The sequence below is a fragment of the Entelurus aequoreus genome, linkage group LG06, assembly GCF_033978785.1.
Source record: "Entelurus aequoreus isolate RoL-2023_Sb linkage group LG06, RoL_Eaeq_v1.1, whole genome shotgun sequence".
Classification (NCBI taxonomy): domain Eukaryota; kingdom Metazoa; phylum Chordata; class Actinopteri; order Syngnathiformes; family Syngnathidae; genus Entelurus; species Entelurus aequoreus.
Genome location: NC_084736.1, coordinates 58,359,814 through 58,386,183, shown reverse-complemented (window position 1 = coordinate 58,386,183; position 26,370 = coordinate 58,359,814). Strand labels below are relative to the sequence as shown.

The window sequence follows — 26,370 nt, the reverse complement described above, 5'->3', positions numbered from 1 at the left end:
GATGTCCAGAATATTGTGGAATTATGAGATGAAAACAGAGCTATTTTGTATTGTTTTCAATGGGGTACCGATACTTCTGTTTCACTGGCTACGTCACGCGCATACGTCATCTTCCAAAGACGTTTTCAACCGGAAGTTTAGCGGGAAATTTAAAATTGCACTTTATAAGTTAACCCGGCCGTATTGGCATGTGTTGCAATGTTAAGATTTCATCATTGATATATAAACTATCAGACTGCGTGGTCGGTAGTAGTGGCTTTCAGTAGGCCTTTAAGAACCACTGGTCTATAATGTGTGTATTTGTATGTACAATATATTTGACTCCCAGTATGTGCGGGAGCCAGAGTACAGCCCAAACCACCCAGAGAATACAACCCAAAACAGGAGGTGTGGCACCCAGGGAACAAGGGACCACCGGCCCCACGCGGCCAGGCCGGCCAGCGACAAGAACCCCAGAGCCCGGCCCACCGTGTCGCCCGGAAGAGCCAGCAGCAGGCCGTAGACCAGACTTGGGCAAATTAAGGCCCGGAGGCCACATGCGGCCCGTTAAGCTTTTCAATCTGGCCCGCCGGACATTCCCAAATATTTTCTTTAGATCTTTAAGATGGAAAGTGTAGCTGCCATTATGATGTGCAGTGATGTTTTCTAATGACCATAAGTCTTCAACTATACAAAGTATTTCAATGGTTGGAATCTGTTCTTATGGATGATATACCAGTTACTATGGTAATCTAATTAGTTACTAGGGTAATCTAATTAGTTACTATGGTCATCTAATTAGTTAATATGGTCATCTACGTCACAGCAGCTCAGACGAGGCACCAAGCAGTGTGGGGGGGAAGCGTTTCCACAGACGCGGAAGGAGATTTTCACAACAAAGTTCTAACTTAGTGATATATCAGATATATCAGATTGTAGGTGGGTTTATTTTGTACCCTTCGCGTTCCTATTTCACTGTTTGTTGCATTTTTGTTGCGTTTCACTTGATTGTAAAATATATCGATCGAAAGGGGGTGTGACGTTCATATTTTGTCAATATTCAGTGTTTTATCGTTCATAGAAAAATGTAAAATTCCATTAAGTTTTTTAAGGCGGTCTGTCATAACGTTTTTAGCATTCAATCAGACATTATTGTGAGGTTTTGTATAAGTGTTCTTAAAAATAGATATACCGGCCCCCAGACACATTTTTTTCTCTAAATGTGGCCCCCGAGTCAAAATAATTGCCCAGGCCTGCCGTAGACAGACGCGCCCGGCAGAGGACAAGGCACGGGAGAAGCAGGGGACAGCCAGCCCCCCAAGCCAGCAAGAGACCAGAAAGGCGGGACACCCCCCCCGAGGGGCCCAGAGACTCCGTGTGCACAGATTTTCCTCCATGCGGCCCCTGAGCTAAAATGACCTTGACACCCCTGTTGTAGATGATGCTACATATGTACAATATAAACCACATGATGTTAGTACATAAGTCGAGGAAAATGATCAAACTACATACCTAACATCCTGTAATTTGATTTTGATATAATTTTTTTATATTGATAGATTGAAAATGAACACCAATAAGTTGACTGATGAACATTATGACATCATTTATTCAGAAAATATAAATAACAAATGAATTATTAACCGTAAGTGTAAAAAAAAAAAAAAAACATTATGATTTGTACATTTGTGCTTGTTCTTTTTTTAAACAAAGAAAACAATCTGAAGTTGTCTTTATTTTGAAGTTATCGTGCCGTGATTTTACCAGTCTGGCCCACTTGGGAGTATATGTGGCCCCCCCATCTAAAATGACTTTGACACCCAAGCCCACCCAAGTTTCATTTCTATAATGTCTCTCCAGAAAAAAAACACTGTCATAAAAATGTTTCCTGAAATGTGTGCAGAGCTCTTCCTCTTGTGAGATTCTAGAATATGAAGTATGTGTCTCTCCTTTTAAGAACACCAAAGGGCAAGAAGGTACATTGATTCTCAGAGCAGCCATGAATAACTAATTGGTCCAAGAAGTTGGCAAAGTCAAACAAGCACAAGCTGGCGCTGAGTGTTGCCTCCACACAAAAACTGTCTGACCAACATGCGCACTGTTGTGGGATTGAATCGTAAACATACCTAATAAATTCCACTTCCCCCTGATGGGTGTAGTCACATGAATCCACAAACAGTAAAAAGGTTGCTTAGCTATCTGGGTATGGAATCAGGGGCTAATACACTATATTGGCCACCTGCCTTGACTCACATATGAACTTGAAGTGCCATCCCAGTCCTAACCCATAGGGTTCAATATGATGTCGATCCACCTTTTGCAGCTATTACAGCTTCAACTCTTCTGGGAAGGCTGTCCACAAGGTTGCGGAGTGTGTTTATAGGAATTTTCCACCATTTTTCCAAAAGCGCATTGGTGAGGTCACACACTGATGTTGGTCGAGAAGGCCTGGCTCGGTGTTCTATCGGCTTTAGGTCAGGACTCTGTGCAGGCCAGTCAAGTTCATCCACACCGGACTCTGTCATCCATGTCTTTATGGACCTTGCTGTTAGAATAATTGGCTGTCTTTGAAAACCTACCAAGAGTAAGGCTCGTAAAACTCCACTGTGTGGGGGGGGGGCAAGATGAAAAGGTGTTCCTGTGTTCTTTCATGTATGGTAATCAACAGAAGGATGTTGTTCTGGCCCAAGGACTTTAGAGCGGCGAGAAGACGGGATCTGCCCAATTTCCAGACGACCTCTTTTTGAAGTATTTTACAAACTCTTTTTGAAGTATTTTACGAACTCTCTTTGAACTATTTTATGGAACTCTTTTTGAACTATTTTACGACCTCTTCTTTTGAACTACTCTGTAACCAAAGGCAACGCTGTTTACAACCCACTTCCCTCTAGAAGTGAAAGCGGTGGTCAGGTGGTCGGAGAAAGTCAAATAAAGAAGGAATGCAATCATTTGGCAGAGCATGCTGGAGACTGTACAAGAGTACAGTGTGTCCAGGCGTGTCTCCTCAATTGGGTCCAAATTGAATTCTGTCTCTGTTTAATTCTTTGCCTCTTGTCTTGTTTAATAGATGTCATCAGTGTTTGAACCTGACACTTGCTTTGTGCACTGGTGTACAGTCATGTTAGAAGAGGAAGGGGCCCGCTCCGAACTGTTCCTACAAGTTTGGGAGCATGGAATTGTCCAAAATGTTTTGGTATCCTGGATAATTCAAAGTTCCTTTTTGCTGGAACTAAGGGGCCAAGCCCAACTCATGAAAAACAACCCCACACCATAATTCCTCCTCCACCAAATTTCACACTCGGAACAATGCGGTCCGAAATGTACCGTTTTCCTGGCAACCTCCAAACCCAGACTCGTCCATCAGATTGCCAGATTGCGACGTGCTTTACACCACTGCATCCCACGCTTTGCATTGGACTTGGTGATGTATGGCTTAGATGCAGCTGCCCGGCCATGGAAACCCATTCCATGAAGCTCTCTGCGTACTGTACGTGGGCTAATTGGACGGTCACATGAAGTTTGGAGCTCTGTAGCAACTGACTGTGCAGAAAGTCTTTGCACTATGCGCTTCAGCATCCGCTGACCCCTATCTGTCAGTTTACGTGGCCTACCACTTGGTGGCTGAGTTGCTGTTGTTCCCAAACTCTTCACTTTTCTTATAATAAAGCCGACAGTCGACTTTGGTATATTTAGGAGCGAGAAAATTTCACGACTGGATTTGTTGCACAGGTGGCATCCTATGACAGTTCCAGTCCATTCTTTCACAAACGTTTGTAGAAACAGTCTCCATGCCTAAGTGCTTGATTGTATACACCTATGGCCGGGCCAAGTGATTAGGACACCTGATTCTGATCATTTGGATGGGTGGCCAAATACTTTTGGCAATATAGTGTACATGCTAAGGTAGCTGCCTATGTGCCGATAGGACAATAACAACACACATCCCACCTTTCTTCAACCCCAAAAGCTTCTTCTTGCCAATAAACTCCCTCATGTAATTTGTTTATGTCCCGAGAGAGTCATCTTTTTTCTTGACGCATCAGGTTGGTGGATGTTCAGGTGGTAGGTGATGAAGAGAGGATTGATGTGTTTTGTTGCATCAGCAGAGTCTCACTGCTCTTCCATTTCATTAAGCAACCATATGAATGCAAGCAAGAAGTATACAAACATTTACATCAATTCCACACATCGACCACGGAGTGGGGAAAAACATGTTGACGTTAAATTGTTAATACTTTATATCAGGGGTGTCAAATGTACGGCCCGAGGTCCGGATCGGGCCCGCGAACAGGTTTTATCCGGCCCGGATAAAGATTAACCTGAAATTTTTGAATTAAATAAACTGCTGTTCTAAATGTGTCCACTGGATGTCGCAATAGCAATTCTTTGTATAATAACAATAATAATAATAATAATAATAATAATAGATTTTATTTGTAAAAAGCACTTTACATTGAGTAAACAACCTCAAAGTGCTACAGTGTATTAAAAAAATAATAAAATAAAAAGATAATAGAAAATAAATACAAATAAAAACTAGAACAGCCAAATAGCTAAAACTAGTATGCATATATCTAAAAAAAAAAAAAGGGCTTTTTTAAAAAGAAGGGTTTTTAACCCTTTTTTAAAAGCATCCACAGTCTGTGGTGCCCTCAGGTGGTCAGGGAGAGCGTTCCACAGACTGGGAGCGGTATCTTTGTAGATGATGCTACATATGTACAAAATAAACCACATGATGTTAGTACAGAGGTAGGGAACCTATGGCTCTAGAGACATATGTGGCTCTTTTGATGACTGCATCTGGCTCTCAGATAAATCTTAGCTGACATTGCTTAACACGATAAGTAGTGAATAAATCCGCTGGTAATCACAGTGTTAAAAATAACGTTCAAATTATAAAACATTCTCATGCATTTTAATCCATCCATCCGTTTTCTATCGCACCTGTTCAAGAAGTCGAATTAATGGTAAGAAGTATTTTATTTATTATTAGTTAGCTTTAGAATAACAATGTTATTAAAAAGAATAACAAACTTATTATACTCTAAAAATGTTGGTCTTACTTAAAAATGCACGCATTTAGTTGTATTCAGTGTTAAAAAATATTACATGGCTCTCACGGAAATACATTTTGAAATATTTGGCTTTCATGGCTCTCTCAGCCAAAAAGGTTCCCGACCCCTGTGTTAGTACATTAGTCAAGGAAAATGATCAAACTTCATAAATAACATCCTGCAATTTTACATATTTCTTTTTATCTTGATAGATTGAAAATTAACACCAATGAGTTGACTGATGAACATTATCACATCATTTATTCAGAAAATATAAATAACGACAAATAAAGTATATATACTATTAACCGCAACATGTACTGTAAGTGCAACAAAACAACAACATTATCCCTGCAACACCCCTTGTTCTAAAATTACAACGTTACCTTTAACCATCCAAAAAAACAATCTGTTGTAATTTTTTTTTTTTTGTACCACATTTACATAGTCATTGGTTCCAATTGTTCAGTCTCACAAGGCTATTGGATCGTACATTTGTTTATCAGTCACGCCTTCTGGCCATGAACTCACACAACCTCTCATGTTTTCCTTCTATTTGTTTCATTGGAGTGAGTTCATCAGATTCGAGTAAGTAAAATGTCTTTTATATTTTTTTTGGTTGTTATTACAATGTCTAGAGCATGAACATTTGTAGTTATTGTGGAACAGATGCATCCAATTTCATTTAGAGCTTGTTATATAATTGTTGCAATTATACAACACTGGGTGAATGTGGTAGTAATAGCTGGCTTGTAGTATACATTCTACCCTTGTGTTGTGTTCTGGTGAAATTTGACTGATTTAAAAGTTGTATCTCTAAAAAATTTTGTTAATTGATCAGCCTGACCTAAAATTCCATGACTTTGTCCACAAAGAGGATATCAACAGACAATTCAGTTCTGGGGAAAGGAATGTTCCTGAATGTGTTGATGTAATGGGGTTATGCATGTTTTCCTTTTAGTATGATAATTAGAGCCATTAATCCATTTACATTTACATTGATGGAATTTGGACACATTTGTCCAAACATACATTAAAAAAAAATGTTTTAAACTCTTCAATTTCTGCATCAAATGCCTCCTACAACAACATCTGAAAGGTCAAATTTTTTTTTTTAGGTTTTTCTATATTTGGGTCTTACAGGGTTATGATTTGTACACTTTCAGAATGTGCTTGTTCTATTTTTAAACAAAAAAAAAACAATCTGAAGTTGTCTTTATTTTTAAGTTATCGTGCTGTGATTTCACCAGTCCGGCCCACTTGGGAGTAGATCTAAAATGAGTTTGACACCCCTGCTCTATATGCTAATATCGAGTAGGAACATAATTATCCAAGTAAGTTGGGCTTAAACAACGGGCTACTAAAGATGGCTTCCCGTAACATTATGCATGCAAATTCAGTGGCGGTTGATTTAAAAATCTGGAATGACAGCAAGTGTACATCTTCGTTGTCTCTTACCCGCTCATATTCAGATGATTTGTGGCTGCTGTTGAAAAACTGGAGGCTTAAGTGTGTGTTCTCTTGGAGAAAATCTTGAAGCTCATTCTCCTAGGCATAAAGAGGCATGAGAAAAATGATGTTTAGACTAAAGGATGCCACACTGAATTATTAGAGATGGATCCAGCGTTAGTCATCTTAATAGACTTCTCAGTGTTTTGTCCTGCTATAAAACATACTTTTAACAGTTGTGTATGTCATTATCTGATGTAACTTCCATATAAGTCCCAACTTGTACCTTTTATAATGTTATTCCTAACCTTAAAATGAGGCAACGTCTATGTGTGGAGTTTGCATGTTCTCTCCATGTGGCTGTGGGTTTTCCCGATGTACAACATGTCACAGTGGAACAGTAAATGTTGGATCAATTCCTTTTATCTGATGTTGGTTGACTCAGGTTCAGACATTAGGGGCATCAGGGGATTGGTCTTGAACTGCGTAAAAAACTACAAAACCCCAAACCAGTGAAGTTGGCACGTTGTGTGAATCGTAAATACGATTGTAAAAACAGAATACAATGATTTGCTAATCATTTTCAACCTATATTCAAAATGAATAGACTGCAAAAACAAGATACTTAACGTTCGAACTGGAAAACCTTGTTATTTTTTGCAAATATTAGCTCGTTTGAAATTTGATGCCTGCAACATGTTTCAAAAAAGCTGGCACAAGTGGCAAAAAAGACTGATAAAGTTGAGGAATGCACTTATTTGGAACATCCCACAGGTGAACAGTGTCATTGGGAACAGGTGGGTGCCATGGTTGGGTATAAAAGCAGCCTCCATGAAATGCTCAGTCGTTCACAAACAAGGATGGGGCGAGGGTCACCACTTTGTGAACAAATGCGTGAGCAAATTGTTTAAAGAACAACATTTCTCGACCAGCTATTGCAAGGAATGTAGGGATTTCCCCGCCTACGGTCCGTAATATCATCAAAAGGTCCAGAGAATCTGGAGAAATCACTGCACGTAAGCAGCAAGGCTGAAAACCAACATTAAATGCCCATGACCTTTTCCATCCCTCGGGCGATACTGGATCGAAAACCGACATCAGTGTGTAAAGGATATCACCACATGGGCTCAGAAACACTTCGGAAAACCACTGTCAGCAACTACAGTTGGTCGCTACATCTGTAAGTGCAAGTTAAAACTCGACTATGCAAAGCGAAAGCCATTTATCAACAACACCCAGAAACGCTCATCTAAGATGGACAGATGCAAAGTCGAGGACGTAAAGATATCCACCTATTTGGAATTATGACAACAGGACATCCGCTGATTGGAGTAAGCGTTGCTCTGGTTTGTCGACAAATAGGAAGTTGCTGGCAGTCTTCAAAGTACCCCAAAGCTGCCACAAAGGATTGGAGGATGCGGGCAGAGCTGTGGACACTTTGTGATTTGGATAACATTGGACCGTCTGCCCCGCAGGATGCATTTGAGGACCAGTCATAGACAATTTAGAGTGAAAAGCAAATTTTATTTGCACTCGGATACAAAACATTCTAACTTGGATTGCTTCCCTGGCTTCGAGACTCTCCCGAAGGACAGTGCGGCGAAGACACAACAAACTCCCTTCTTGTCTCTCATGGACGCACACCTGTTGTTGTTGACTTTGGACTGACTGGCGGCTGCAATCACACCAAGGCCGCGGAACAGAGACACGCGGCAGGCTTACACACACACACACACATGCATCCACAAAAAATATATGCCACACACACATACCCCAACCCCCATCCAACGCCCTTGACGCGAATCCCTTCGGGGTGATGGACGGCTGGGCAGTGCCTGAAGAGCTGCAGCCTGCCACCTTACCCCCCACTCCCTCCACTCTGTTGCAAGTCTCGAGTTGTATGTTGTAATATGTATATGTGATTTGCTCTGGAGTTTTTTTCCCTTAGGAGCCCAGTCTAGATTGTATTTTTTTACTCATCCTTCCCCAGCGTTTACCTTTTTCCCATCTTTTACAGGGCGCTTTGTGGCGACCCATCAGCGTTCCTGTTCTGTAACCCTGTACACTGTTTGTTTGTCTCATCTTGAACGGGTTGGTGCTGAAAACAAAGTTTCGTTGTACTTGTGCAATGACAATAAAGACCTACCTACCTACCTACCTACCTTCACAAGTGTCATTCAAAAGTTTAGTTTCATGCAATATATTTCAGGGTGTGTCCAAACCTTGCAAAAGCAGCAATTTGGGACCCTAAAGAGCACACAAATTGTGACCACGTTACAAAAACAAAGACCTGAGTACCGCACTCGCACAAAATTTCTGACGTAGTACAAAGTACTGTCAATTTAAAAATGACTCTCCCTGTACATTGATTAGACTGCAGCACTAACACCATCAGCCATCGGAACTCTCAAACGCGATTGCGTCAGGAAGACTATTTGACGTAAAAACTAAGCCAAAGAACTCATGCAAGTGGTGCTGGAAGGAAAATGTATTGATTTTTTGTGCATGTTTAAAGGGTATATTAATTAAGCACAATTACTGCGTCAACTGTCAAGGACAGGCTGCCATGACGAAACAGAAGCCTGAGGACGATATTATGTTACTCACACTTGCATCAGAGATTGGCTTTTTCCTTCTTGTTATTTAACACACACGCAGACGCACACAAACACACAAGATAGATGCATTTTGTCTGAAAATCAAGATTGCGTCGATAGTCCTCTTCATAGTCATTCATTCCTTTATTTACAATGTGTGCTAGCTATGGGTCCAGGTGTTTACTCTGAAGAACTAACATTCCTATGTACTCTAGTGTTGTCCCGATATCAATATTTTAGTACCGGTACCAAAATGTATTTCGATACTTGTCGGTACTTTTCTAAATAAAGGGGACCACAAAAATGGCATTATTGGCTTTATTTTAACAAAAAAAATCTTACGGTAAATTAAACATATGTTTCTTATTGCAATTGAAGAACAATTTAGTCCTTAAATAAATAGTGAACATACAAGACAACTTGTCTTTTAGTAGTAAGTAAACAAACAAAGGCTCCTAATTAGTCTGCTGACGTATGCAGTAACATATTGTGTCATTTATCATTCTATTATTTTGTCAAAATTATGAGGGACAAGCTGTAAAAATTGATTATTAATCCACTTGTTCATTTACTGTATTTCTCTTTTAACATGTTCTATCTACACTTCTGTTAAAATGTAATAGTCACTTTGTGGAGGGGGGGCGTGGCCTGCGGGCCTGCCGCCGAACGGGGTGTGCAAGGACCGGCCTCGAAGACAGCGACAGGTGAGTAGATGGCCCAGGTGGGCCTTGTTATCTAATCACCTGTCGCCTTTATTAGCAGCAGCCGGAACGAGACACGTTGTTGGAGTTTGAGTGGGAGCCAGAGAGAGAGAGAGACACAGCTAAAAAAAAAAACATTTTGCTGGAAAGCAAAAGCCTGCCACAATTTATGAAAATAAAACAGTGTTGTACCCTGAAATCCGGGCTCTCGTGGCAGTGTGTGGTGGTCCGAGGAACCCACTAGAGGGCAACCTTTGATACTTTACATTAGTTTTGGATGATACCACCAATTTAGGTATTGATCCGATACCAAGTAGTTACAGGATCATACATTGGTCATATTCAAAGTCCTCATCTGTACAGAGACATATTTCCTAAATTTATAAACATGATATGAATTTAAAAAATTGGAAAAAAGATTTTGTGACAGTAAAAAATATTGATGCAATCATAGTAGTATCGACTCGATACGCTATTATACTGGGTATCATTACAGTGGATGCCAGGTGTAGATCCGCCCATGGCATTTGTTTACATTCAGGATGCTAGCTTGCTGTTAGTGGTTAGCTATTGTATCCTCCTACGGTGTGTAGTGAAGCCTGTTTAGCTATTCCTCATCCTGCAGGGATGATACTTGTAGGAAACGTACTTTATTTAGGATTAGTGATTTAGAAGTAGCTAAAACACTGCAGACTGGGAATGGACGTTTGCAGCTAACTAGCTAGCCATGTCTTAAAGCACCTCTTCCTGAGGGCGTTTCAGTGTTATAACTAGGGAAGAAGTTCGAAACCGATTCTCCCGGTTGTTCGATAAGAAAAGAACTGATTCCATGGACTCTAATCCCTTTTTGTTTGATGATAGTACTGTATATTTGTGTGAAGCTAATATTTACATATTGTGTATTACATTTCAGTATGTTAATTGAATCACATAGCTTATACATTTGCCATGTTGTGTATTTCAGTTTAAAAAATAAATAAATAACAGTCCAGTGCAAGACAAAAGTAAGGATAGGAAAAGACAAAGCAAGATCAACAACAATAAGAGCCTAAATGGATTAATCTCCTTTGGAACTTTATTAGACGTCTTGGATTGTTTGTTAGCTGTCTGCCTGTGTGTGTAGTTAGTATGTTCCAATAGCAGCAGAAGTGCACTTTTTGGAGAGCTGTATTATTTTCAGTTTTGTGCCCAAGGGACTGATTTTATTTAACACTATATTATTATTTATACACCTATAGTGATCACAGAGACAGGTTGTTTTTGTGTTACTGTATATATTTGTTTTTCTGAAAAATCCCACTTAATATACTTTGGGTAACAACAGTCAATATTTATTTTTTTTATTTTTTTAGGGGGGTAACAGTCAATATTTATTTTTTAAATGTATTTTATTTTTTTCTAATAAAATAAAAGTGAGCTTTTATTTTAGGCATATTGTGTTTTTTTCCTTATACAACAACCTAGCTGGATTCGATAAGAGAATCGATAAGGAATCGGTTCGATAAGAGGATTCGATAATGGGCTCGAACTCGATAATTTCTAATCAAACATCATCCCTAGTTATAACTTCACCTTTAACGTTAGTTTTTAGGCCAAAATGCGTCCGTTTTCCATTTTCTGTCTACACACCGTGTCTGCTTGTAAGTACTCTGTGATTGTGCGCTTCCGAACATGCTCCTCTGCTCGTAAAACCAGCAATGTCATGACGTGACGATGCGCCGTCATGCCTGGGAATCGGTACTTTTCAAACAGAGTATAGTACCGTTTTTGATTCATTAGTAGCGCGATACTATACCAGTACCGGTATACTGTACAACCATAGTATACATTGGAAGAACAGTAAAAAACACAAAATTGTCTGGAACAAGTTATCTAGCTGATTCTTGAGCCCTCAATGTTTTAACAGATGCAACCACCATAATCTAACAATGTAGAAAACACCGCAATGATTCCCCTCAGTGAAATTACAGCATATGAATAATAAAAGTGCAATTGCAGAGTATTGATAGGCTTGGTTCCTAATCGCGTGGGTTACGTCTAGACACGGCCTGACTCATGGCCACAGATGTGTGCTTAACATCCACCAGACTGACGGATGAATCAGTGGTGCCATTTGACAGACCAATAAAGCAAACATTCCACTTTCTCTAAGCTGGCTGGATGCAGTTTAAGCAGCCTCGGTAGAGGCATGTACACAAACACACGCATAACAACACACTATTTGTCTTTGTCCAAAAGATCCTGAACCAGTCAGCGTATTGAACTTGTCAATTAAAAGTGGAAATCCAAACGTTACATATGATACTGTTTTTTCCCTAAGATGGCGCTAGTGGCTGCTGGTGGCAGGAGCTCTGTGCTCTTGTGTCATCCTTTTGTGGTCCTGATGTTTCCCTCTTGTTTTCATGTGTGTTTTTTGGTCTTTGGGTTCGGGACCCTTTGGGACTCTGTGACAAGGGGTGGCACTTTCGTGACTTCTGCGGTGCTTTTTTGTGAACTTTTGGATCTGCCTCCCTGGAGCCTTTTGGCCATGGAGACCAGCTGCTGGGTCTCCGCCACACCAGAGTCCGTTTGGAGAGACTGGAGGAGATGCGGATGAAGAGACTGAGCGCTGGGACGGACAAGCTTCACAGTGTCTTGGCTGAATGAGCAGGTATCGGACACCTCGGTCTCCTTGGACGCATCCTCGCTCATCCATGCGGACTGAACACTGGCCGAGAGGGTGGAGTCGGCTCTCTTGGTTGCTTTGTTGGGTCTTCTCCTGTCTCCTCCCCAGCAGACGATGGCGTGGAACACCGCAGAAGCCACCACAGGGTATATATTCCATCCATCCATCCAGCTTCTTCCGCTTATCTGAGGTCGGGTCGTGGGGGCAGCATCCTAAGCAGGGAAGCCCAGACTTCCCTCTCCCCAGCCACTTCGTCCAGCTCCTCCCGAGGGATCCCGAGGCGTTTCCAGGCCAGCCGGGAGAGATAGTCTTCCCAACGTGTCCAGGGTCTTCCCCGTGGCCTCCTACCGGTCGGACGTGCCCGAAACACCTCCCTAGGGAGGCGTTCGGGTGGCATCCTGACCAGATGCCCAAACCATCTCATCTGGCTCCTCTCGATGTGGAGGAGCAGCGGCTTTACTTTGAGCTCCTCCCGGATGACAGAGCTTCTCACCCTATCTCTAAGGGAGAGCCCCGCCACCCGGCGGAGGAAACTCATTTCGGCCGCTTGTACCCGTGATCTTGTCTTTCATGACCCAAAGCTCATGACCATAGGTGAGGATGGGAACGTAGATCGACCGGTAAATCGAGAGCTTTGCCTTCCGGCTCAGCTCGATATAGCGTCCACATTACTGAAGACGCTGCACCGATCTGCCTGTCGATCTCACGATCCACTCTTCCCTCACTCGTGAACAAGACTCCGAGGTACTTGAACTCCTCCACTTGGGGCAAGATCTCCTCCCCAACCCGGAGATGGCACTCCACCCTTTTCCAGGCGAGAACCATGAATTCGGATTTGGAGGTGCTGATTCCCATCCCAGTCGCTTCACACTCGGCTGCGAACCGATCCAGTGAGAGCTGAAGATCTTGGCCAGATGAAGCCATCAGGACCACATCATCTGCGAATAGCAGAGACCTAATCCTGCAGCCACCAAACCAGATACCCTCAACGTCCTGACTGCGCCTAGAAATTCTGTCCATAAAGGTTATGAACAGAATCGGTGACAAAGGGCAGCCTTGGCGGAGTCCAACCCTCACTGGAAACGAGTCCAACTTACTGCCGGCAATGCGGACCAAGCTCTGACACTGATTATACAGGGAGCAAACCGCCACAATAAGACAGTCCGTTACCCCATACTCTCTGAGCACTCCCCACAGGACTTCCCGGGGTACACGGTCGAATGCCTTCTCCAAGTCAACAGTGTATATATATATTTTTTGTTGTTGTTGTTTTTGTTTTACTTTTGTGGCTGGTTGCATCAGCTCTGCTCTTTTAATGTCTTTAATGTCCTTTGAGTTCTTTGATGTTTCCCTCTTACACACATGTTTGTGTGCTGTAGCTATGAGTTTTTTTTCCCCCATTGGCCTCAGTCCAGACCGCCTCTCCAGGGGCCTAGGCTTAGACTGAATTTGTTGCATCCCCTATCATCCTAGTACCCCCCCACCCCCCCCCCACCCCCAGAGAGTAGTTGTACAGTCTGATGGCGTGTGGGACAAAGGAGTTTTTGAGTCTATTAGTCCTGCATTTGGGATGAAGCAGTCTAGCACTGAACAGGCTCCTCTGGCTACTGATAACGGTATGCAGAGGTTGATGATGCTCAGTAGTTTTTCCACAGTTCTCTTCTCTGCCATGTCACCATAGTCCAGTTTTATTCCGATCGTAGAGCCGGCCCGCCTGATCAGTTTTTCAAGTCTGGAGCTGTCCTTCTTAGACGTACTGCCCCCCCCCCCAGCACACTACAATGTAGAACAGAACACTGGCAACCACAGACTGGTAGTACATCCAGAAGAGTTTTTTGCAAATGTTGAAGGAGCGCAGCCTCCTCAGGAAGTACAGCCTGCTCTGTCCTTTCCTGTACAAGTGGTCCGTGTTAACAGTTCAGTCAATCTTATTATCCACCCACACCCCTAGGTACTTGAATGAGTCCACGGTCTGTAACCTCGACTCCCTCGATCACAATAGGTTGTGACCTTGGACTCGACCTCCCAAAGTCAAAGACCAGCTCCTTGGTCTTTGACGGATTGAGCTGCAAGAGGTTTCTGTGGCACCAGACAGCAAAGTCCCTCAACAGGCTCCGAAACTCCTCCTCTCTGCCGTCCCTGATACACCCGACGATGGCTGTGTCATCCGCGAACTTCTGGATAGGATACAGCTCCGAGTTGTAAGGGGCGCCGGAAGTTGGCAGACCCGTCAGCGATCCTGTTCTGTCTCCCTGTAATGTTTGTCTGATCTTGAATGGGATTGTGCTGAAAATCTTAATTTCCCCTCGGGGTTTAATAAAGTATTTCTGATTCCGATTCTGATTCTGAGAGAGAACAGGCAATCTTTGGACGGGCAAGAATGTGCGTGTTGATATACTGTAATGCACGGCGTGAGGCTGATATACAAGCGCTGCCAATCACACTTTTAACAGAAGGCGTTGTGTTTGCAAACAGCGTGCCATGAAAGCTAAAGGGAACACGACTGCGTGCTACCAACGCCAGCGAGGGAGCTCAGTGTGAGAGGACAGAGACACTCTGCAGTCCCTCCTCTTGTTGACTCTCCCTGGCGTCTGCCCACGTATTGATCTTTGATTAGCACTGATACGGTACATATTCGAGTGACACTTGCAAAGCCGATGCCGGTTGCCACGGTAACAGCACCGCCAAGGGTCTAGCGACGCACACTTCATTCGCCGGAGGGTGGAGGTGCCAGATGGCAATGGCTGTGTGTGCTGTCACTCCCACAGACGATGTGTACACTCGGTAACTGAACATATATTAACAGACATGACATACAAACTTGAAGAAGACTTTACAGTAACACTTTAAGTACTCATGGCATGCTATTTGTTCAGCTAAAAGGGAAATAAACTGTTTCTATGAAAATGTGAAGCGTAACATGACCAGCCAGGGAAATGTTACATTCAACTACACGCCTTTTAATCAGGTTAATGGCAAGTATGAACTTATTCATACTGAGGTGATCAGAAAAAGCTATGTCTAAACCAGTGTCCTATACCAAGTTGTGTGCTGTCAAACAAGTTCTAACGTCAGATTGATCACACTTTTGAATTGTGATTAATCGCACTAAATGTCTTAGTTGCATAATTTAAGATACCTTTGAAAAACAACCCATATTTTGACATTAAATGCAATTTTATTTCAAAATCTCATACTCAAACCATTCGTTTAAAGGCCTACTGAAACCCACTACTACCGACCACACAGTCTGATAGTTTATATATCAATGATGAAATCTTAACATTGCAACACATGCCAATACGGCCGGGTTAGATTACTAAAGTGCAATTTTAAATTTCCCGCGAAATATCCTGCTGAAAACGTCTCGGTATGATGACGCCTGCGCGTGACGTCACGGATTGTAGCGGACATTTTGGGACAGCACGGTGGCCCGCTATTAAGTCGTCTGTTTCCATCGCAAAATTCCACAGTATTCTGGACATCTGTGTTGGTGAATCTTTTGCAATTTGTTCAATGGACAATGGAGACAGCAAAGAAGAAAGCTGTAGGTGGGAAGTGGTGTATTAGCGGCAGGCTGCAGCAACACAAACCCGTAGTCTGTGTTTCATTGTTTACATTCCCGAAAGATGACAGTCAAGCTTTACCATTGGCCTGTGGAGAACTGGGACAACAGAGACTCTTACCAGGAGGACTTTGAGTTGGATGCGCAGACGCGGTACCGTGAGTACGCAGCTTTGGCTTCCAAACATGTGATCGCTTGCCCGTATGTGCGTGCCGCTATGTGCATGTCACGTACGTAACTTTAGGGAAATATATGTGCTGTATGAACTTTGCGGAGGTGAACGGTACTTTGGGCTGTGGTATTGAGTGTGTTGTGCGGGTGTTTGATTTGTACTGGCGGGTTATATGGACGGGAGGGGGAGGTGTTTGTTATGCGGGATTAATTTGTGGCATATTAAATATAAGCCTGGTTGTGTTGTGGCTAATAGAGTATATATATATGTCTTGTGTTTATTTACTGTTGTAGTTATTCCCAGCTGAATATCAGGTCCCACCCGCCTCTCACAGCATCTTCCCTATCTGAATCGCTTGCACTGCCCTCTAGTCCTTCACTCTCACTTTCCTCATCCACAAATATTTCATCCTCGCTCAAATTAATGGGGAAATCGTCGCTTTCTCGGTCCGAATCGCTCTCGCTGCTGGTGGCCATGATTGTAAACAATGTGCAGATGTGAGGCGCTCCACAACCTGTGGCATCACGCGCATATCGTCTGCTACTTCCGGTACAGGCAAGGCTTTTTTATCAGCGACCAAAAGTTGCGAACTTTATCGTCGATGTTCTCTACTAAATCCTTTCAGCAAAAATATGGCAATATCGCGAAATGATCAAGTATGACACACAGAATGGACCTGCTATCCCCGTTTAAATAAGAAAATCGCATTTCAGTAGGCCTTTAATGTTTTACTTGAATGTGCATTATTTATTTATTTTTAAACTTGATAAACTTGATAAAAGCTTTATCTAAAGTGCCATCTAGGTTTACTTTGAAGCAACATTTGTCACAGATCCATGGTTGCCACAGGCAGAACTGAGTAACAAGGGACTAGGAATGCAGTTGTGGTAACATTTTAATATTAAGTGCCTCGAACTTCATTAATTTACTTTTTACATGGTTTTGTTTGCGCAAAACGGGGACCTACGCATGAGGTGTGTTTTGCCTACAGGGAGAGGTGGCTCTGCACAAAGCACACCAGTCGGAAGTCTCCTCCCTCATGTTAGCAAGGGCGTACTTGATCACTGACCGTGTAGCAACCCACGCCGCCTTCTAGGTAACCATCCGTGGCTAAGGTAGAGAGCATATGCAGTGAAAATAAATTGCCCGATGAATCTGTGTTGATACATGATTAATGTAGTGATCTTTTGTGATTATTCACATGCGTTAAAATCCCAAATTTGACAGCCCAAAGTCTAGGGTTTTGATGAAAGTGGTCATATAGTAGAAGCATATAGTAAAAGCATTTAAGTCCCATCTTAAAACTAATTTGTATACACTAGCCTTTAATTAGACCCCCCTTTTAGACCGTCTCTTTTCTGCTCTGCCCCACTCTCCTGCGTGGAGAGGTTATCAGGAGACCACAGATGAAGCGCTAGCTGTTCAAAGTCGGGACCCGGGGTGGACCACTCACCTGTGCATCCGTTGGGGACGTCTCTGCGCTGCTGACTTGTCTCCACTCAAGATGATCCCCTGCTGGCCCCCACTATGGACTGGACTCTCACACTATTAACTAGATCCACTCGACGTCCATTGCACCGGTCGCCCCTCCAAGGTTTCTCATTGTATCCCATTGGGTTGAGTTTTTTGCTTGCCCTGGAGTGGGATCTGAGCCGAGGATGTCGTTGTGGCTTGTGCGGCCCTTTGAGACACTTGTGATTAAGGGCTATATAAATACACGTTGATTGCTTGATTGATTAATATAGGAACGCGTCACAGCATACCAGCTGGAACTTAAGAGTAGACTTCTCAAACATGGGCTATTTGAACCATAATACATCTATTTTCAACAATATCATATCATCAAAGTGTTAGAATAATTATGTATGTATTATCACACTAACTTTAGCATGCTTAAAGTCCGTTGCTTTAGTTATTAGCTATTGTGCTCAAGTTAGACTTTTCTAATCTATGCAAGGACAAAACTTCTTGTCTGAGGGGTGGCCTCAGCCACAGATGTTATCTTTGTTTTAGCCCGCTAACAGCCAAGGACTTCAACGACCTCAACGAAGATAAGATGACAGCACGCAGACGAAGCAGAGACTTCAAGGACCTCAACGAAGATAAGATGACAGCACGCAGACGAAGCAGAGACTTCAAGGACCTCAACGAAGATAAGATGACAACACGCAGACGAAGCGGGGACAAGGCGAAATCACAAGGCCCCCAGCACATTCCGTCACGTACTGTGCATCCTAGACCTGCTTTGCATAATATATGTGACCACTCCTTTTAGAGGCGGCCTCAGTGATGTTGACTATGGAACTCTGAATACAAAGAGGGACGCAGGAGCTGAACCTTAGAGCGTAGGGCGAGACTGTGACTAAGTGTGCAGCTCCATGCGTTCTCCTCATGAGCTAAATTGAACTCTGTCTCTGCATGATTCCTTGCTTCTTGTCTGATTTAATAGATGTCATCAGTGTTTGAACCTGACACAAAGAAACATACAAATAGTATTAAAGGGTTAACACTTACATTCTCTTTAAGTGGGAGCAGTGTTGTTGTCAGTGCATCAAAGTCTAGAATCAGTTTTCCTGTGGCAATTTTTAAAACAGATCTTTGCTCTATTCTGTTTTAAATGGTAAATGCTAAATGGGTCATACTTGTATCGCGCTTTTCTACCTTCAAGGTACTCAAAGCGCTTTGACACTATTTCCACATTCACCCATTCATTCACACACTGATGGCGGGAGCTGCCATGCAAGGCCCTAACCAAGACCCGTCAGGAGCAGGGGTGAAGTGTCTTGCTCAAGGACACAACGGACGTTTCTAGGTTGGTAGAAGCTGGGGATTGAACCAGGGAACCCCTCAGGTTGCTGGCACGGCCACTCTCCCAACCGCGCCACGCCGTCCTAATGTTTGGCGGGCCGGATTAAGGGGACGTAGTTTGCACACCCCTGGTGTAGGCGAAGTGCTGTGCTGAGGTCTGTGTAGAACCGGCCATTTCTGCATGCCATTTGGGGACAGTTTGTCCTTTGGGGGGGGGCATGCATGCATGTACGCCTGGCCTCAGTGGGCTGACAATGGGTGGGAAGGGAAGTGCATCTGAGGGCCTGGAATTTGAGAGGAGTGCTGCAAGGAAAAGACTCCTAATGGAGTGTTTATTTGTGTCAGAGAACCACATACAAAGAGCTGGTCTCAAGAAGAGTTACATGAGAAGATGAATTCATAGTGGCATCTAAATGACTGCTGTACATCCCCCAGGTCCGTTCTTATTCATCGGAACGCTCAACCTCCAGGTCACCCACTATACTCTCTGCCTACCCTTGCTTCCACAGGTTCAACTCAAATGTAATCTAAAGGCTTTCTACATTATCTAACAGTCAAACCGATAAATGTGGACTTGAATACATGTTAACTCTAGTCAATTCGACAATTTGCTTAAAGAGTCACTGCTGGCACATTAAGGCAGCGGTTAGTCACATTCTCTCAGAATAAACGAGAACATAACGGCCTGTAATATAAAAAGATAATAATAACAGAGGCAACTGTGTTTTCAGTCTACAGAGGTAAAACCCCTAAGACCATATTAAGTTTATGTTGTGGTAGGAAACCTTCTTCACAGTAGCTCTTACTCTCTTAATAAAAACATCACCCGGTTGAAGTTGGGAAAGTAACAGAACCAAACAGAATGAAAACAGCACGTCTATTAGGAATACACTCGAACGATATGGAGATGGTTTATAGCTGTATCAAAACAGTAACCATGTATCTCAGTGGTCCCCAACCTTTTTGTACCTGGGGACCGGTCAACGCTTGAAAATTTGTCCCATCGTGTTTTTTTGTTTTTTTTCATAAAGAAATACAATCATGTGTGCTTACGGACTGTATCCCTGCAGACTGTATTGATCTATATTGACATACACATACACAATATGTATATATTATGTTTTTTATATTGATTTAAAGGCCTACTGAAACCCACTACTACCGACCACGCAGTCTGATAGTTTATATATCAATGATGAAATCTTAACATTATAACACATGCCAATACGGCCGGGTTAACTTATAAAGTGACATTTTAAATTTGCCGCTAAACTTCCGGTTCGAAACGCCTCTGAGGATGACGTATGCGCGTGACGTAGCCCGACGAACACGGGTATGCCTTCCACATTGAAGCCGGTACGAAAAAGCTCTGTTTTCATTTCATAATTCCACAGTATTCTGGACATCTGTGTTCGTGAATCTGTTTCAATCATGTTCATTGCATTATGGAGAAGGAAGCCAAGCAAGCAAAGAAGAAAGTTGTCGGTGCGAAATGGACGTATTTTTCGAACGTAGTCAGCCACAACAGTACACAGCCGGCGCTTCTTTGTTTACATTCCCGAAAGATGCAGTCAAGATGGAAGAACTCGGATAACAGAGACTCTAACCAGGAGGACTTTTGATTTGGATACACAGACGCCTGTAGAGAACTGGGACAACACAGACTCTTACCAGGATTACTTTGATTTGGATGACAAAGACGCAGACGTGCTACTGTGAGTATGCAGCTTTGGCTTTTTTTTGCGTATGTACGTAACTTTTTTAAAATATATAAGCTTTATGAACCTTGGGTTAGGTGAACGGTCTTTTGGGCTGAGTGATTGTGTGTGTTGATCATGTGTTTGAATTGTATTGGCGTGTTCTATGGAGCTAGGAGCTAGCAGAGGAGCTAGGAGCTAGCATAACACGTACCGTACCGTAAGTGCGCGTCACGTACGTAACTTTTTAAAAATATATAAGCTTTATGAACCTTGGGTTAGGTGAACGGTCTTTTGGGCTGAGTGATTGTGTGTGTTGATCGGGTGTTTGAATTGTATTGGCGTGTTCTATGGAGCTAGGAGCTAGCAGAGGAGCTAGGAGCTAGCATAACAAACACGCAGGTGTTATTATGCAGGATTAATTTGTGGCATATTAAATATAAGCCTGGTTGTGTTGTGGCTAATAGAGTATATATATGTCTTGTGTTTATTTACTGTTGTAGTCATTCCCAGCTGAATATCAGGTACCGTGAGTATGCAGCCTTGGCTGCTAAACATTCGATAACTTGACCGTATGTGCGCGTCACGTACGTAACTTTTTAAAAATATATAAGCTTTATGAACCTTGGGTTAGGTAAACGGTCTTTTGGGCTGAGTGATTGTGTGTGTTGATCAGGTGTTTGAATTGTATTGGCGTGTTCTATGGAGCTAGGAGCTAGCAGAGGAGCTAGGAGCTAGCATAACAAACACGCAGGTGTTTTTATGCAGGATTAATTTGTGGCATATTAAATATAAGCCTGGTTGTGTTGTGGCTAATAGAGTATATATATGTCTTGTGTTTATTTACTGTTGTAGTCATTCCCAGCTGAATATCAGGTCACCCCCGGCTCTCACAGCATCTTCCCTATCTGAATAGCTTCAACTCCCCACTAGTCCTTCACTTGCACTTTACTCATCCACAAATCTTTCATCCTCGCTCAAATTAATGGGGAAATTGTCGCTTTCTCGGTCCGAATCTCTCTCACTTCATGCGGCCATCATTGTAAACAATAGGGAACTTTGCGTATATGTTCAACTGACTACGTCACGCTACTTCCGGTAGGTGCAAGCCTTTTTTTTATCAGATACCAAAAGTTGCAATCTTTATCGTCGTTGTTCTATACTAAATCCTTTCAGCAAAAATATGGCAATATCGCGAAATGATCAAGTATGACACATAGAATAGATCTGCTATCCCCGTTTAAATAAAAAAAATTCATTTCAGTAGGCCTTTAATTAAAACAATTTTTTTTTTTTTTTTTTTTTTTTTTTATTTCTTGCGCGGCCCGGTACCAATCGGCCCGGTTTTTGGGGACCACTGATGTATCTGATCATATTTATCAATGTTATTGTATTGTTTGCACTCTTATGTATCCTAATAAGATTATCAAATTTTTAGAAAAACCTTTCAGTATGGTGCAGTATACTGTCGCTTGACCCGGTATCACAATCAAATAGTTCATGAATACCTTGCTGACAGTGTCGATCAAAACGGTGCAATATGAGATGGCATGTACCGTATTTTCCGGACTATAAGGCGCACTTAAAATCGTTTTTTCTCTCTCAAAACTCGACAGTGCGCCTTATAACCCGGTGCGTCTAATGTATGGAATAATTCTGGTTGTGAGAACCGACCTCGAAGCTATTTTATTTGGTACATGGTGAAATGATAAGTGTGACCAGCAGATGGCAGTCAAACATAAGAGATGCGTACGTGTAGACTGCAATATGACTCAAGTAAACAACACCAACATTTTATATGTTCCATTGAAAATATAGAACATTACACATGGCGCTCAAAAATCTATAAAATGTTTTAGTACAACTTTGGTAAGCTATGAAGCCGCACCTCTTGATGGATTGTACTGTGCTTCAACATATGAGTATTATTATGGTGCGCCGGTATTTAAACTGTACCCATCAAATTTTAGGAGAAAAAAATATTTTTACATATATTAGCTGCATATATATACACCGGTACGAAATATTTTGTAAATATTTATTTACATACCTTAATTACTTCCAAACGGTGTCTTTCACACTGTAGTAAAACGGTTGATCCAACAAAACAGAAGTCATCGCCATGGACCCACTAGCTGCGGAAGTTAGCTCCCTAATCAGCTAATGGTAACAGGCTCAATAACTCCATGGTGATGTTTTGGTAAATTTATAAAACAAACTATACAAAAAGAATGCCATTGTAAGTTAATAATACTAACACAGACACTTGTAAATGTATTTGCATATTCACTAATGGTAACAACGCTAGCTTGATTACATTAGCACATACAAATATGCATGACAACACTCCTACAGACATCCAAAATAGGATGGTTAAGTAAATATGAATAGTTTTAGTTATATTGCAAAACTTACAAACGCTGCTTGGAGTGATGAAGGAAGAATCCTTTTGAGCAGAAACGTTATGGCCTGTTATACTTCCGGTTCAAGGCACGAAACAGGTGGTATATTTTCAACTTGCAGCGAGAAAACTCGTCCTAAAGATGGCGCCAAAACCCAAACAATATCACCATTTTTCTCTGCCGGTGTAATATGAGAACTACTTGTTGAATGCAAAACATTATGGACGCTAGTGAAGAAAAATCCATAAATTATCCGCACAGTTTTCTAAGCCGCAGGTTTCAAAGTGTTGGAAAAAAGTAGCGTCTTGTAGTTCGGAAAATACGGTACATAAAAAGATCAGAGTTGACAAAGAAAATCCGAATTGGACTTCCTACCCTGCTGTGTGGACACCGTAGCCTAAGTCGGGCTCTGTAGAACTGAACAGCCGAAGGTTTCCCGTATAAAAACAAAAACAAAACATTCTCTCATCTCTCTTTGCATGATCCTCTGCAGCCTTCAATAGTCCAGTTTGTTTTCCAAGGACTGTATATTTTCCAGCAGAATGGATGGTGGCGCTGGGTCGTAGAGGGCTAGCCTTGAGCCTTGCACAAACCATACCTGTCAACCTTTTGGTTTTTGACGTAAAAAAACTTTGTCCTTCTTTTAAGGCGTCTTTCCAATGTAGTTTTCGTTATGCGCTTCACACAACAAAACACAACTTTCCAGTACTGCTGCTAAACTGCAGCGATCAGGTCAGCTCGACTTAAGCCTTGGCAACACTAGAAGGTGGGCTCATGGAAGGAGTGCGGCGAGTCGCATGTTACATGATTCATTCAAATCAACCAAGCAAGCGAGATGGATGGACACGAAGACATCAAAGAAGACATCTCTCCGAAAAATCCAAACTTTGTGTAAATATCTTGACATATAGAAGACTTTTTATATCTGCCTAGAGCAGGGGTCGGCAACCCGCGGCTCCGGAGCCGTATGCGGCTCCTTGACCACTCTGATGCGGCTCAGCTACATGCATGCCGACCCCCCCCCCGATTTTCCCAGGAGATTTATGGATCTCAGTGTCCCTCATAGATTACTCCCAGGGAAAAAATAATCCTATTTACACTCTAATTACTAAATAAAGGGCGTGCCCTAATTGCACTGCAGTAATTGTCCTCTATAGCATTTACATACAGCGTGCCAGTCCAGCCACATGTTGCATGTTGTTATTACTTGCACACACAGGAGACAGCAAAGCATACTTACTCATCAGCCACACAGCTTACACTGACGGTAGCCGTATCAAACAACTTTAACATTGTTACGTTACAAATATGCGCCACACTGTGAACCCACACCAAAAAAGAATGAAAAACACATTTCTGGAGAACATCCCACCGTAACACAACATAAACACAACACAACCATTACCCAGAATCCCATGCAGCCCTAACTCTTCCGGTCTACATTATACACCCCCGCTACCACCAAATCCCCCCACACATCAACCCCCCCCTCTCCGTGCGTTGGTTGAGGGTAAGAGTTAGGGCTGCATGGGATTCTGGGTATTGGTACTGTCAGTGTAAGATGTGTGGCTGCTGAGTTAGTACGCCTTGCTGTCACTTATGTGAGCAAGCTGAAATTGCATACTACGTGTGGTCGAGCAGGTACACTGTTAGGGCAGACTGTAGAGGGCGCCAAATGCAGTGTCATCACGCTCTGATATTCGGGAGTCTCCCGGGAAAAATGAGAGGGTTGGCAAGTATGACGCTATCAAGCGCCATTCATTCAAAACTCGCGGGCTGCACTAACATCAAATTTCCACATTAAAGTGCGTGCCGGTGCGTGTGTCGGAGACCCCTAGTTAACATAGCACAAAGCGTTTAAGCTTTGTATGCGGTGTTTTTCATTTTAAATTTTTAAATTTTTTTTGTGGCTCCCCTTACTTTCTTTAATTTGTGAAACTTGCCAAAATGGCTCTTTGAGTGGTAAAGGTTGCCGACCCCTGGCCTAGAGGATTTCAGTAGTGTATGTGAGAGATTTTCAGTAGTGTATGTGAGAGTATTTCAGTAGTGTATGTGAGAGCTTTTCAGTAGTGTATGTGAGAGCTTTTCAGTAGTGTATGTGAGAGCATTTCAGTAGTGTATGTGAGAGCATTTCAGTAGTTTATTTAGAGCATTTCAGTAGTGTGTATAAGAGAGTTTCAGTAGTGTGTGTGAGAGAAAAAAATGTCAGTTGTTTACGTGAGAGCATTTCAGTAGTGTGTATAAAAGTGTTTCAGTAGTGTGTGTGAGAGAAAAACATTTCATTTGTTTATGTGAGAGCATTTCAGTAGTGTATGCAAGAGGTCATTCTGAATCATGTCCCTAACGGCCCCTCATAAGATAAAGCAGCTGCTCACACTATCACTTGCTTTCTGTTACTTCCAGTAAGGACTGACAGGAGCAGCCTGAAGAATGTCTCGACTATAAGCTCTGGTGGGGAACCCAGAATCGTTTTTATTTCCATTCGGGCAATATCACAGGGTTCCTCACTAGGAAATCTTATCTTAAACCCATTAACTGCTGGGCATGTGTGTCAGAGTAGATAGCTTAGCGCGGGGGTCAGCAACCCGCGGCTCTTTAGTGCCGCCCTAGTGGCTCCCTGGATTGAAAATGGAAAAAGATGGGGGAAAAACTTTTTTGTTTTTGTTTTAGTATGTTTTTTGTTTGAGGACAAACATGACACAAACCTTCCCAATTGTTAGAAAGCCCACCGTTTAATATGTTTGTGTGTATGCTTCACTGATGAGAGTATTTGGTAAACATCGTTTTGTCCTACTGATTTTGGCGGTTTTTGAACTCACCATAGTGTGGACTGTGGCGCAACAGTTTGTTTACATATAAAATCTTCCATTCCTTCTTTGTCTCATTTTGTCCACCAAACGTTTTATGCTGTGCGTGAATGCACAAAGGTGCGCTTTGTTGATGTTATTGACTTGTTGGAGAGCTAATCAGGCATATTTGGTCGGCGCATGACTGCAAGCTAATCAATGCTAACATGCTATTTAGGCTAGCTGTATGTACATATTGCATCATTATACCTCGTTTGTAGGTATATTTGAGCTCATTTGATATCCTTTACTTTTATCCTCTTTGTATATAATTTAGTTTTGAATGCCTCATGACACATTATCTGTATATAATATTGGCTGCATTTCAGATAGTTGTTTGTGTGCCATGTTGTTCCAGACCACAGCAAACATGACCTAGCTTGCCAAAGATTGTAATAAATCTATTAAAAGAAGACAGCCTGCCATTTCCTTTAA

At 42.3% G+C, this 26,370-nt stretch overlaps 1 protein-coding gene across 13 annotated transcripts in view; it reads right to left on the bottom strand.

Moving 5' to 3' along the window:
• Positions 1-26,370, bottom strand: part of rimbp2b (RIMS binding protein 2b) — a 160,536-nt gene that overhangs the window by 78,706 nt on the left and 55,460 nt on the right. For 2 of the 13 annotated variants that reach the window (XM_062051086.1, XM_062051079.1), the window contains exon 3: positions 6,492-6,581. The exons of the other annotated variants lie outside the window; for them this stretch is intronic. The gene's annotated coding sequence lies outside the window, so the exon portion shown is untranslated. The remainder of the gene's footprint in view (positions 1-6,491; positions 6,582-26,370) is intronic. 13 annotated transcript variants of the gene reach the window in all.